The sequence below is a fragment of the Macrotis lagotis genome, chromosome 6, assembly GCF_037893015.1.
Source record: "Macrotis lagotis isolate mMagLag1 chromosome 6, bilby.v1.9.chrom.fasta, whole genome shotgun sequence".
Taxonomy (NCBI): domain Eukaryota; kingdom Metazoa; phylum Chordata; class Mammalia; order Peramelemorphia; family Peramelidae; genus Macrotis; species Macrotis lagotis.
This window is the reverse complement of record NC_133663.1, coordinates 40,238,301-40,252,919: the sequence shown is the minus strand read 5'-3', so window position 1 is coordinate 40,252,919 and position 14,619 is coordinate 40,238,301.

Sequence of the window (14,619 nt, the reverse complement as noted above, 5' to 3'; positions counted from 1 at the left end):
AAGATTCTGATCTGTGAGAAAAATCTTACTTTGACTTAGTAAAGACATTCTAAGTTGCCAGAAGAGTTGCCACTGATTACACAGCTAGTGCAAATATCAGAGAGGCTCTTATTCTGAGAGATGTGGATATTCTAAATGCTTCCAAGTGCTTATTATTAATAATACATTCTTTTGACTCTTGGGGGAACTGCAAAGTAGTTCCTGTTTAAACAACTGTTATTATACTAATCCATTTGTTTCTCTTGAGATAGAGTTCAAAAGCTCAGGATGAATTGGAAAACACTTAAATATAGGTGAAGAGGGAGCAGAGGTCAATGTTGCCAGGAATGATTTTAAGAACAAAAAGTAACTCAAGCCTGTTAGCAAGCTCTCACTTCTGCTCCCTAGACAGAGTGATGTTTTTAAAAAGTTTTATTGGTATTTGTTTTATATATTATTGTCTTTTTCCATTAAATACAGTTAAGCAAAACAAACCAACATATTGACCATGTTAGATAGTAAGTGCCTATTTTTGCTTCTGTAGTCCACTAATCTCCTGATGAGAGGAAGAAAGGAGATAGGTTTCACCATTTGTATTAGGGATCCAAGATGGATCATTGTATTGTTATGATATCTGATACTTTGGGGGGTGTTTTCCTTTGCCTTTTTTGTGGTCATCATATATATTGCTTCTCTTTGTTTTGTTGAAGCAAAATTTTCTCAAGACATCTAGTTAATTGCAATCACCAAGATTGATCAAAAAATATTTATAATCACTTATTATGGGCCAGTCACTGAAGGAGGCTACAAATAGAAAAATGAAACATACCTTTTCTCAAGGAACTTCTATCCCTGAAAGAGGATACACCATGCACACTCTCTCTCTCTCTCTCTCTTTCTCTCTCTCTCTCTCTCTCTCTCTCTCTCTCTCTCACACACACACACACACACACACACACACACACACACACACATAATTAGGCAGGTAGGTGACACAGTGAATAGAATACTGGGATTGTAGTCAGGAAGTCCTGAGTTCAAATCTAGTCCCGGACATTTACAGTTATTTAACCATGAGGAGTCATACGTAATTTCTCTGGGCTTCGGTTTCTTCATCTATAAACTGAGGATAATAATACCTTCCTTCCCAAGGTTGTTGTGAGAATAAAGTGAGATATATATATATATATATATATATATATTATATACATATATAATATATATATATATATATATATTACAAAATAGTTTAATTGGGAGGATCATAAGGAATAGTTTCCTATAGAGGATGTGCTACAGTTGAATTTTGAAGGAAAAAAGAATTCTCCAGGTAGTGGTAAGAAGGGGATGCACCATAGCCATAGCCAGTGCAAAGGCATTGTGGGAGTTAGAATATCATGCATGAGAAATATTGATAAGGCCAGTTTGGTTAGATTATGGGGTACAGAAGGGATAGTAACCTACAATGAGGTTGGAAAGATAGATCTTGGTGAGATGTCATTAAAATATTTTGCAAAACTTAAAACACTGGATTTACTTCCTCCTAAAGATTCTACTCAGAAAAGTGAAATTAATCTTAGGACCTTTAAAACTTGATTCTTTTCTATCCTCTCCCATCTCTTCCCAATAGTGGCACAGAAAAGACCCATCTTGGACATTTCTACTTGGATATATTATGCCTATCTCAAAACTAAAAGGTTCCAAATGGAGCTCAATATATTCTCCAATAAACCCATTGTTTCTCCAAACTTCCCTGTTTCTGTTAAGGAAATACCAACCTTCTAGTCACCTTTACTTATTCCCTCTGACCTCTACATCTCATCAGTTTCCAGGTGTTGTCTATTCTATCTCCAAAACATTATTGCATCTATCCTTTCCTCCAATCACACAGCCACCACACTAGTCCAGGCCCTAATTTCATCTCAGTTTATCAAGACCATTGCAATAGCCATCTCATTGATCTCCCCAATATCTCCCCCTCACCCATCAGTCTTCACAGGACTGCCTAAACTAAACTTTACTCAATAAAGTGGGAACTGAAAATTAGGGAGTTAGTTTTGGTAGCCTCCAAGGTCCCCTTCAGCTTTAGATCTATGATCCTAGGACCCTGAAACACACTCCTCCTTGCCTCTCAAAATCCTTAATTTTCTTTAAGGTTCCACTTAAATGCCATCTCCTAGGGGAAGGTAGCCCTTTCTGATCTCCATATATATGCCAAAATGCTTTCTCCTTCCTCCTTCCAAGGGTTTAGGGTGTGTTCAAGGATGACCAGTACCCCTGGGATAAGAGCTGTTGAGCCCTTATCAGGGCTGTTTTCCATCTTTGATGTCTACCTGAGCCATATAACTCTCATCTGTGACTCCAAGAAACTAAAGCATGCAAACCTATTTTGGCAGATGGGTTAAACCAGGTTGAGGGTAACTGAAAGGGCCTCAAGCCTGCTGGTAAATTGGTAAGGGGTTGAGGGGTTGTCTACCCCAAGCATGTGAAGACTTCCCCTGGTGAAATGGGCAGATGAAAACAATTCATTCCAATGACCATGAAGGCAAATGAAGTGGGTGCTGTAGGGTGCTTAGGGCTTGGCTAGGCATCGAAGATGCCAAAATCATCCACCACACCTCAAGACATTAATAATTGTCTTGATTCTGTCTTACCATTGGACTATAATGACTTTGGAAGAGAGAATAAGGTTGATGAGTATGTGCAACTCTGCCCCTCTTAAATCCAATTTATGCACAAATCAAAGCACACATACCATTTTACCATTCCTATCTCAAAATTCTGTGGTGACAAATGACAAAGCAACAGATACAGATACACTTGGAGCTATATACAGGAGGCCGAGACCATAGAGTTGTCTCCTCAGAGGAAGCAGTAGTGTGATTCAGCAGTCCCCTTGGGAGTCTGAGAAGCCTTTTAAGGATTGTACTGCTCATCTCCTGATGTGAGGAAGGGGATAGAAAAGGTGCCCTAAAAATACTTTGTTTACCCAACCCTGGCCTGATTACCACAGCTGGTAGGGATCCCACCTTGCAGTCAAAACACATAAAAATGTACCAAACTTCTGCAAAGATGATTTCACTTATCTTTGGTGCATGGAATGTGCTCACACTCATAGACAAACCAAGATCCTGAAAGCTGAACAGCTCTTATTACAAGAACTTCCAAATAGCAGCCCTGATTGAAACAAGGCTAGTAAATGAAGGCCAGCTTACTGAAATCAGAGCTGGATACACATATTTCTGGAGTGACCACAGTGAAGGGGAGTGCCATGAAGCTGGGGTAGGTTTTACAATCAAAACTAATCTAGTCAACAAGAGGCCTACCAAAAGGAGTGAATGACAGGATCATGACCTGCAGGAAAATGCCATGCCACCATCATCAATGCCAATACTCCCACCATGATGAACCTTGATGAGGTCAAAGAAAAATTTTATGAAGACCTGGAGATGAAAAGGGGTCTTTTGTGCTGCATGGGAGAAAATATGGCATAGGATCACCCAGCATGGTATGCCCTCATTAGAGATGAGAAAGATAGAATTGAAGTAGCTCCAAAGAAATATGAGATGCCCAAGTTTAGAGAACCCACCCCAGGTGTTCAAAAGGCATACTTGTGCCCAACTTGTGGTAGAGCATTCCCAGCTCATATTGGTCTGATCAGTCACAATTGGACATCTACATAGTCTCTAACATAGTGATGTGGTTTTGATCTTCAGTAACAAAGGACAAGAACCAACCAACCAACCAACCAATGCTTTCTCCTTCCAATAGTACCATTTAGTTATCTGTGTCAATGTTTTATGTAGAATGCAAAAAGATAGAATTTTTTTTGAACCTGAAGGGTAGTTTTTCATATTGTGTTTATATCCCTTAGCTTAGTATCTGGTGCAGAGCCTTGCCCCTGGTAGACACTTAATGAAGATTTGTAGAATTGAATCAAATTTACTCTAGCAAAGATGTTTTGCATACATTCATGTTCCAAAGTCAGCTATTTGAAGCAGCTTCTATTCCTAGGAGAAGCATGTAGAACAAGCCTTTTGCTATCCCCATGTCTGCTCCTGAACAGAGTAATTATGCTAATAACTTTGTGGACCAGGGAACCCTTATCTGGTGCTATTATTAGGCACATTTGTGTTCATCCTTGCCTTGAGCCCTTGTTGCAGCATCTACTTAAATAGGATGATGGAGTGAGCCATCAAAGCTCCAGCATGAAACCTACCACTGGAACAAGGGAGCTGAATCTTTATTAGCTTCTTAATTCATTCAAGTGCTGAGAAGGAAGAAAGGATGCTCTAAAAGACAGAAATTTGTTTTATTGTTGTTGCTGCCATGCCTATATTTCTGAACTGGTGATCTTGCCACTTTTTTACCCAAGTCAGGCCTCTTCAACTGACTAAGGTTCAAATTCTGCCTCTGATGTAGGACCTTTGATGAAACCTTTCATCTCTCTAGGTCTTGGGTTTTCTCACCTGTAAATTGAAGGAGTCAGACAAGATACCCTCTGAGCTCCATGAATTCTCTGGTTAAATGCCCTCTTGGATCCTTCTAGTTCTAGATTCAATAAATGATGATGGTTGCTGAATGACCTTTGAGAGTTAATGTGATTAAAACCCTCATTCTCTTATTGCCAACTTGATTGTGAGGTTTTCCAAAATTAATCAATCTGTTTTGGAAAGTCACTGGACCTGGACTTCAGGTCTTTCCACCTTGGCAAGAGCTACCAGGAGGAGGAGGAGGAGGAGGAGAAAGAGGAGGAGAAGGGGGAGGAGGAGGAGGAGGAGGAGGAAGAAGGAAGAAGAAGAAGAAAAGGAAGAGGAGAAGAATTCATATTTTTGTAGACAATAATATAAGGTTCATAGGATTATAGATCTGGAAAGGACCATAGAGGTCATCAAGTCCAGTTCCTTCATTTTATAAATGACAGTCCTCAAGTCCACTGTGGTAAAAGCAATATCATCAATGTCCCTGCCTTGTAGATGAGACTTATTTTTTCCTACCAAGTAATGAAACCATCTTTGAAACCCAAGTTGTTTGGGGCTTGAACCTTTGAAAGGACTTCCTGGTCATCAATGTACAAATACCCAGTGCCTGAAAAGTCAGTTGTCAATTAGATTTTACATACATATAAACACACACACACACACACACACACACACACACACACACACACCTGTCCTGTCCAGTAGGCATCACCATGACAAATATGGAGTCAGTAAAGTCATGCCCAAATGAGTCGATGTTGTAGTCTTGTTAAAGATCCTTTCAACACTATTGCTAAGTACATGTTTTTTTGTTAAATGTTAGATGGTCCACAAAAGTCTTATTTTGTACCCATGCTGAAGCTAAACCAATGGAGCAGTCTGAGTTAATCTTGGGCCAGAATATCCATTAAGGCTCAGTGGTTTGCCTAAGGCCATGGGGTAATAAGTATGAGAATTAGGATTTGAACCCAGATTCTATGATACCAAGGAAAGCTAGGAAGTGCCACAATACAGAGCATTGGGTCTGAAGTCAAGGAGACTCATTTTCCTGAGTTCAAATCCAGTCTCAGGTGCTTCCTAGCTGTGTGACCCTGGGAGAGTCACTTCACCCTGTTTGCCTCAGGTTCCTCTTCCATAAAATGAACTGGAGAAGTAAATGGCAAACTGCTCTAGTATCTCTGCCCAGAAAATCCCAAATGTGGTCATGAAGGGTGAGATAAGACTTAACAACTGAACAGCAAACTTCTAAATGAATCTTAAGTCAGTATTCTTTCTACTGTACAGTGCTGCTTATCTAACAAAGTGGTTTCCTCACAACAACTGTGTGATGCAGGTAGCACTTAAAATCCAATTAAATTATTATGAAATTATTAAGCATCTGCTGTCTGCAAGATTCTAGTATTAAAAAGATAAGAACCAGAACAATTGTGTTAGAAAACAAAGACTTAAAGCAAAACAACCCCTGCCCTCAAAGAGCTTACATTCTAATAGTGGAGATAAAATGCCCATATAACAAAACACATATAAAGCAAACAGATAATAAAAACAGGTAAAAGGAATCCCGAAGGGGCAGCTAGGTGGCACAGTAGATAGAGTACCAGTCATGGAATCAGGAGGACCTGAGTTCAAATTTGACCTCAGATACTTAATAATTACCTAGCTGTGACCTTCACAAGTCACTTAACCCCATTGCCTTGAAAAAAAAAGGAAATCTGAAGAAGGCACTAGCAATTATTAGGAAGTCACTCTAGGCCAGTTACAAAATCACCCTAACCCTGATCTCAACCCTCAGTTCTTCAGTACCTCTTACCCCTCGACTCCTTCCCTCTCTGTAGAGAAGATGGAGCATGGACAGTAGAGAGCTAGATTCTCCATTTAAAGGAGGATGCCTTGAATAGTCATTTCATTTCATCTCTTCCTATGATGGGAATACAAAGACAAAAACAGTTCCTGCCTTCAAGGAGCTTATATTCTAATGAAGGAGAAAATATATGGGTGTATACATATATATGTATATTTATGTATATATATGTATATTTATGTATATATATATGTATATTTATATTCAAAACACATATCTTAATGGACTTGCTCATTCCATCAGTGCAACAATCAGGGACAATTTTAGGGTATCTGTGATAGAGAATACTATCTGCATCCAAAGAAAGAATTTAATTAAAAAAAGTTATCTGGCAGTGGATAAAGCACCTGCCCTGGAGTCAGAAGTACCTGGGCTCAAATCCAGTCTCAGACATTTAATAAATACCTAGCTGTATGGCCTTGGGCAGGCCACTTAACCCTATTGTCTTGCAAAAACAAAAACAAAGCTAATGATTGGCATGATTGTTAATGAGGTGGGGGTTTACATTAGTGGGATTTCAAGACAGTTAAGGCTAAGTGCCATGCATAGTTCTTCAAGATTATCCTTAAAACTTTGAGATCAATTAGGAACAACTGACCTTCTAGGTTCCCCAACCTAGCAATTGTTTATGAGTATGACTGTGACTTTGGAGAATATCCCAAAAGGATTCTGCTAAGCAGGTTTGAGCAATGTTATCTATCTATAGATAACTATATCTCTATAGATAACAATAGATAACATTGCTCAAACCTGCTTAGCATATGTATATATACAATTCCTAACAAGTTTAGACTCAGCTCAAGTGCCATTTTTTCCCCACAAAACCTTTCATGATCCCTGCATGCCCCTTTATTCTCCAGTTGTAGTGCTTTCTCCCTCCTCAAACTACCTTAAATTATGTGGTACATGTGGTATTCTCACTCTCCTGCAGGAGAAGGTAAGTATCTTCAGGGCAGGGATTACATCTTTTGTCTGTGTCCCCAGTACTTATAAATGTTGGCCAAATTATCGAAATAAAGTCATTTAGCTGGGGCTACTAACCAGAACACATTAAAGGGTCTGAATAGGGCGGCTAGGTGGCATAGTGGATAAAGCACTGGCCTTGGAATCAGGAGTACCTGGGTTCAAATCCAGCCTCAGACACTTAATAATTACCTAGCTGTGTGGCCTTGGGCAAGCCACTTAGCCCCATTTGCCTTGCAAAAACCTAAAAAAAAAAGAAAAAAAGAAAAAGATTATTGAGGGGTGGCTAGGTGGCACAGTGGAGCCCTGGAGTCAGGAGCACCTGAGTTCAAATCCAGCCTCAGACACTTAACCCCATTTGCCTTGCAAAAACCTAAAAAAAACCCCAAAGATTATTGGTAAAGTTGGAGAAAGCAATCTGAATTAATGAGATTAGAAGCCTGGTTGCAAAGAGTTAAGGTTAATATTTGTTCCTCATTTTTAAAGAATACCACACGAGGGGGGCTGTGCTAAGTCACCAGTCTCATTTTCTCCTCCAGAGTCATCTGGGTCCAGTGGATAGATATGAATCAGGAGGACTGCAGATGGTCTTGGTTGTGAGGCAGTCAGGGTCAAATGACTTGCCCAAGGTCACACAGCTTGAGAGTCAAGTGTCTGATGCTAGATTCGAACTCCTGTCCTCCTGCACCCAAAGCCAGTGCTCTATCCTACCTAGCTGCAAAAAGGGTTAAGGAATAAATGAGAGGAGAGGAAGTGGAAGCCTTGTTAGGGATTCAAAAAAAGGCAACAAGCAATCCTGTCCTCAGGTAGCTCACATTATGAGGGAAAACAACTTAGAAACAGAAATGAAAAAAAGAGTGGAAGGAAAGAGAGAGTATGATAAAGTTCAGAGAAGTAGCTGTGGATAGGAAGACATGAAATGGCTATTCAAGGCATCCTCCTTAAATGGAGAATCTGGCTCTCCACTGTCCATGATCCATCTTCTTTAGAGAGAAGGAAGGAGCCGAGGGGTAAGTGGTACTGAAGAATTGAGGACTGAGATCAGGATTAGGGTGATTTTGCAAGATGATGAGATTACAGAGAGCATGATAAAATCCAGGTGCAGCCTTTGGGGAAATGAAAGAGATTTCAGATGACTGTCCATAGGGATGGGAGAAGGGTTGTTTGGGTTTTTTAAGATTGGGAGAGTCTTGCTTTATCAATTTTCAACATATATAGAACTAACTGGGAGTTTGAGAAAAGCAGCTCCTTATTTAAGACAGTTGTGAGGAATTCAACTCAAGAAACATTTAATATGTACCTACTGAGTACAAAGTAGTATGGTCTTTGAATAGTTTCCTAAAAGTCTTAAATGTATGTGCTAATTGATAAACTTGTTATGTCTTCTTTGCATTGCCCAGACAAAAAGACTTCCTTTTTTAGGTCCTTCAGCTTCTCCAGATATAAAATGAGACAATCAACAATAATGTAACTGATTGGTTGTGCTTTTCCTTTGGGAGAGATATTGATACTTACTGTGAAGTGATCTGAGAACTAAATAATACAATTAATTGAGAACTGCATTAATATAGTGGCACTTAAAGAAGCAAGCCTGTCTAATATGATTGATTGGTGTCTTTTGTAATTGAAGAAGACCATGATGTCATCTGAATGGTAGCATGACTTGCACATTGTGTTGATTATAGTAAGGGGAGTGTTGTGCAAAGACATCCTTCTCACTGCCTCATCCAGAATCATCTTCACCCTTGCCTGATCTAATAGGAAACAGGACTTCTGGTGATGGTCTGGTTACAGGTTACAGACCTTGGCCTTTGGAATGGGATCTTTCCCAACAATATGGTAATTTTATGTTGACAAACTTGTGATAGATAATACAGTAAAGCTAACCTGTCTCTCAATGGTCTAATCATCAGTAAGGTAATTTTGTGATAATAGTCTTTCTAAAGTAAGGTATAGTTAACCTGTCTCTGGGTTTAAAATGAGGTCATTCAACATGCACATATAAGATATATAATTTAAATGAAAGGAAATCACATGGGAATAGCTATCTTTTTTATAGAACTGCAAGATTTTCAAGGCACTTTATAAAGTTTTTTTTTTTATTTTTATCCTCACAAATAATCTGAGAATTAGGTGCTATTATTATGTCCATTTTGCAGATGAGGAAACTAAGGTAGGCAGAAATTCAATGAGTAGCCTCGGGTCACATTTGAACTCAGATTCTCCTGATTCCATGTCCCAAACCCTGCCACCTTTCAAAGGAAAAGCAATAGTAAGGGGAAGGGACCCAGAAATGTCTGTGCCAAGGTGAGATTTGAGATGATTCTTGAAGGATTCCAAGAAATCTAGGAGGTAGAAGTAAAAAGGAAAATGATTCTGGGGATTGGGTAGACAGTCAGTGAAAAGGCAAAATTCTATTATTTGACTCAGGTGACACACAACAGGTGGGGGGGGGTTGGGGTTCAACCCAGACTTAAATAATGTCTTCAATAATAAAAATGAAATGAAATGTACAGGTTAAAGTCATTTCATGAGAAGTTTGGAAAACTAACTCTTAGCAAAGCTTCTTTTGAAGAAATAGCTACTGGTCATTGTTCATATGCAAAATCTCATCTCACCTTTCCATGTTTACTCCCATGCCTGGAATGTACTCCCACCTAAGAGAAGCAGTGGGAGGAACACCTGCCCTGGAGTCAGGAGGACCTGAGTTGAAATCCAACTTCAGACACAAGCTGTGTGATCTTGGGCAAGTCATTTCACCCTGACTGCCTCTCATCCAGGTCCATCTCCAATCATACTGATTCCTATCTGGCCACTGGATCCAGATGGCTCTGGAGGAGAAAGTGAGGCTGGGGATCTAGCACAGCCTCCCCTCATTCAAATCCCATTCACATGCTTGTCATGGAATCACCTCCCTGATGTTATGGTCTTATTTTTTTAAAGAACAAAGGACAAACAACACAATTCCCTCCTTTACCTCTGCCTTCAATTTCCTTCAGGACTTGCTGCCTCCTCTACAAGGCCTTTCCTAATTCTCCCTCCCTTCTCCCTCCCCCCACACTCATCTCTGTATTGATTTGTAATGACTTTGTACATATTTTCCATGTTCTTCTTTTTCTATTGTTCCTTTCCCAACCCTGCTGAACACAGTGAGTGATGGAAGGAATTGGTTTTTGTTTGGGCCTTTTTCACTCTAGCACTGTGTCTAGCACATTTTTTTTCAGTGAATGAAGGAATAAAACAGAATAGTGATCTCATTAACAAGGAAATACACCTCATGTTGAACAGATCCTGGGATCAAAGACTTTGAGTCAGAAGGAACCTCAAGGTCTTGTCTTTGATTTTACAGACGGGAAACCTAAGCCAGAGGAAGTGATGGGTGTGGTGAAGAGAAGAGTAACTAAGTATCAGGGATGCTGAGTCCTTGACTCCAGAAACATCCCTTTGTCTGCATAATAACTGTATAGAAAACAATTGGTATTTGACAAGTATTCCTCAAAAGAAAAAAATCAATTTTCTTTCAAAATATTTAGGCTTCTTCTCCACTGCTCACTGCCACGCTTCTAATTCTCTTGGTCAGGCCGATATCTCTGCCACTCTTTTTTTATTTTTATTTCGTTTTTGGTTTTGGGTTTGTTTTTGAGTGAGGTTAAATGATGCCCAGGGACTTAGCACAGCAAGTAAGTGTCAAGTCTCTAGGGCTGCCTCCCACATTTGGTAGCAGATCTCACATCCTCAGTGACAGGATAAGCAGAGCTGAGAGTCAAGTCAACAACTAAGAACTTATTATGTAGCAGCTGGGGCAGCAAGGGGGCAAGTAGATGGAGTGCCTAGCTTAGAGCCAGGAAGACTCCTCTTCCTAAGTTAAAAATCTAGTCTCAACTGTGTGACCCTGAGCAAGTCACTGAACCTTGTTTGCCTCAGTTTCCTCATCTATAAAATGAGCTGGAGAAGGAAATCATGAATCACTCCAGTAGCTTTGCCAAGAAAACCCCAAAAGCAGTCATGATGAGTTGGGCATGACTGAACAAAAAAAATGATTCAAAATGTGGAGGGAATACAAAGTAAGGCAAAAAACATGATTCCTATCCTTAAAGGAGCTCAGTCTATTGGAGAAGAAAATATGCTAAGAACTATGTACAAACAGCTACTGATGGTAGTCTCAGAGGGAGGGTCGTGTGAATTATGAGACTTCCCATTATCCTGACACGCACATGGACTAGAGCTATATGAGAAAGGGAGTGCAAGGGAAAAAAGTAGGCTGGTCTGTAACATGATATTAATAATGCTGTGGATTATGAAAGTCAAGACTAGGATCATTTTAGACCTTGAAAACAAATATAAGGGAAGCTTCAAAAACCCAAGCAGAAGACAGATATGACAAGAATAGTGCATTGCATTGTGTTTATGCGGGCAAGGGGAGAGCTTCCAGATCACTGTTGTGTGCTGAGAATGTCTGTCTTCTGAGAATTAAACAAAAGACCAATAAACACTTCTTACAGGGAAGGATTAAGTGGCTGCTTCCTCCAGATTCCTAAAAATACCTGAGCCGCCCCATCATTGGGTAGCAATAAAACCATGATACTGTGAAAAACTTTCATTTTTAATTTTCATAGTTGGTTGATAATGGAGATGATGCTATGCATAGGGGGCACAACTGTGAGAAAGACAAAAAGGGCCAGTTTCAGTCATCTCTAAAGACTGAAGCATGACCGTTTCTGCTATTCTAAGACTGAGAAAGGAGATGGAGGTTTTGTTGGTGATGATCCTGGCCATTTCCAGCATCAATCATCTACTTTTCTTACCCGTGATCTATTTGTGGGGTGGGCAGAAATTTTGAATATTACTATTAGTGCTTTACATTCAGAGAGAAAAATATTTTGTGTATAAGGGGAAAATCAATCAAACAGTAAGCATAGAAGTGCCTACTGGACAATGTGCTAAATCCTGGGAATATAAAGGAATAAAACAGTGGAATAAAAATATCCTACTGCAATTATCAGTTCCAAAGTACAACAGGTTTGAAAATTTTTAATTATGTTTTGTGGTCTGCCTCTCTTTTGTAATTTCTGTTGTTTTTTTTAGCACAATCATTGCTAGATGGTTAAGATGCAATCTTGGGTCTTAGCAAGAGGTTTCTGGTACTACAATTCTGTTCACCAATTCCGCTTTCAGATTTGCAGTATGGCTTTATGCTTTAACCAGTACTGGCTGCAGAATGATATGGCAGCAGATGAAGCAAAACACCAATATAACGAATGATGTTCTTGGAAGGGGAGTTGTGGTGATAATTAAAATTCACCCCTTTGGTACTTGGACTTTATCCATGCAGCAGTTTCTCTGCCCAGATCATTTATTAGTCAAAGAGATATAGAAGTGTTGGCTTTGCATTATTTAGTCTCAAGGTTTGAAGCAGCAGCAACAGCAACAGCAACAAAATTCTTTTTAAAGCTTTTAGATTGGTGATGCTTTTAAAAGCAATCTGATTTAAGGGGATAGGGTCTAATGGAAAAAGTCAGGTGATAATCTGTTGAGAACTCTAATGTACTTCTCCCTCTCCTTCACCCTGCCCCACCTCCAGCTCCATCTCACATTAAGAATTGCTCATGTCTGATGAAAGGGGGATTTCTCAGTTTGATTTTACTGGAGGTCTCTGAAACATGGGACACTCTTATTCCAACCAAACCTATAGCATTTTCTGAGGGTCTTTGTGGTGTAAATGAGACTGAGGGGAAATGTATGTGTGTGTGTACACGCACACACACAAAATGTGTACATACACACATTGGTATATATGTAGGTATCATAAACATCTATTATGTTCCAAGCACAGTAGGACACAAAAATAAAAATTAAACATTCTCTACCCTCAAGGAGCTTACAGTCTATCCAGGGATCTTATGTTCCACAAGTTTCTTTACTGGTGTCAGCTATGGGAAGTACCAAAGATAAAAAGAAAGGCAAAAAAGTCTCTATCCTTCAAGAGCTTGCAATCTAATGTGGGTAAAGGGGAGATCCAGTTTGTTTAAGGCTATTAAATCTAGTGTTCCTAGCCTGATCCCCAAAAGGGTCCCCTCCTGTTGTTCTTCCTCCATTTTCTTCCTCTTTTTCCTGTTTTCCTTTTTCCCTTTCCTTCTCTTTTCTGCCTCCTAGGAACTTGCACCTTTTTCAACATCTTTCTTAATTTCTTGCAGGTAAAAGTGTGCAAGAATGACAGCCTGGAACCCTGTGGGAGTATTCCAGCCTTGAAATGATATTATTCAAATCTCTCTCTCTCTCTCTTTTTTTCCCCCCAACAAAGAGGCTTCAGTGCACTAACTCCTCAGCAGCTTTCACAATTCAGTGTTGTTTCTTTAAAAATGTTTAACGTCAGAGATCTAATGCTATAGCAACCGTCCATCATATGGCATTAGCCCCCAAGAAAGGGAGGGAGGGAGGCAGAAAGGAGAAAGAGGGTGGGGGGACTGCTCTTTTTTTGCTGCATAGGTTTCAGAGTGAGCCAATACAATGGTTGCATTGATTTGGGGTTTTGGTTGGATACACAAATCTAAAATACCCGATTCAGCTAGCGGAGAAGGTAGCAAGCATGTGCAGCTCTCTTGGGTCACTATGAAGCGGAAGCAAATTGGGTTCTAGCTTACTCGGCGTCATTGTTTGTCCTTTATTCTGGAAAGAATGTAACATCAAGGATGTAATGCTGTGACATAAAAATGAGTTGGATTTAAGTGAGGCAGGGCTGTGCAAAGTCCTGGAAGCCGTGGGAGACCTTGGCCTTGTTAAGGTTTTAAACAGGTCTCAGTTTGACTGAGGCAACACCCATTCAAGGGATCAAGGCAGGTGAGAAAGAAATGAGGCAAAAATGGTCTCTTTTACATCGTTCAAATACACACATACATAGGTGTGTATATTTTATTATGTGTATGTTTATATTGTGTTATAGTATGACACAGTTCAGATACACACATATACACGTGTGTGTTATGTGTATGTTGTATTGTTATGACATGGTACAAAAACATACATAGATGCGTATGTTATATTGTGTTATGACACGGTTCACCTACACACATGTGAATGCTATAGGAGGACACAGTTCCAATGCACACACGCACGTATGTTTATAGTGTGTGTATGTATCATGGCATACACAGTTCAGATACGTGTGTGTATTTGGAGAGGGGAAGGGCTTCGGAGTTTCTGGCCAAAACAGAGCGTCTGCATGTCAGCCCTGAGGGAGCCAGACCCCGGCCCCCCGGCCCCCCCGGCCCCCCGGCCCCCGGCCCCCCGCCCCCGGCCCCCGGCCCCCCGGCCCCCCGGCCCCCCGGCCCCCCGGCC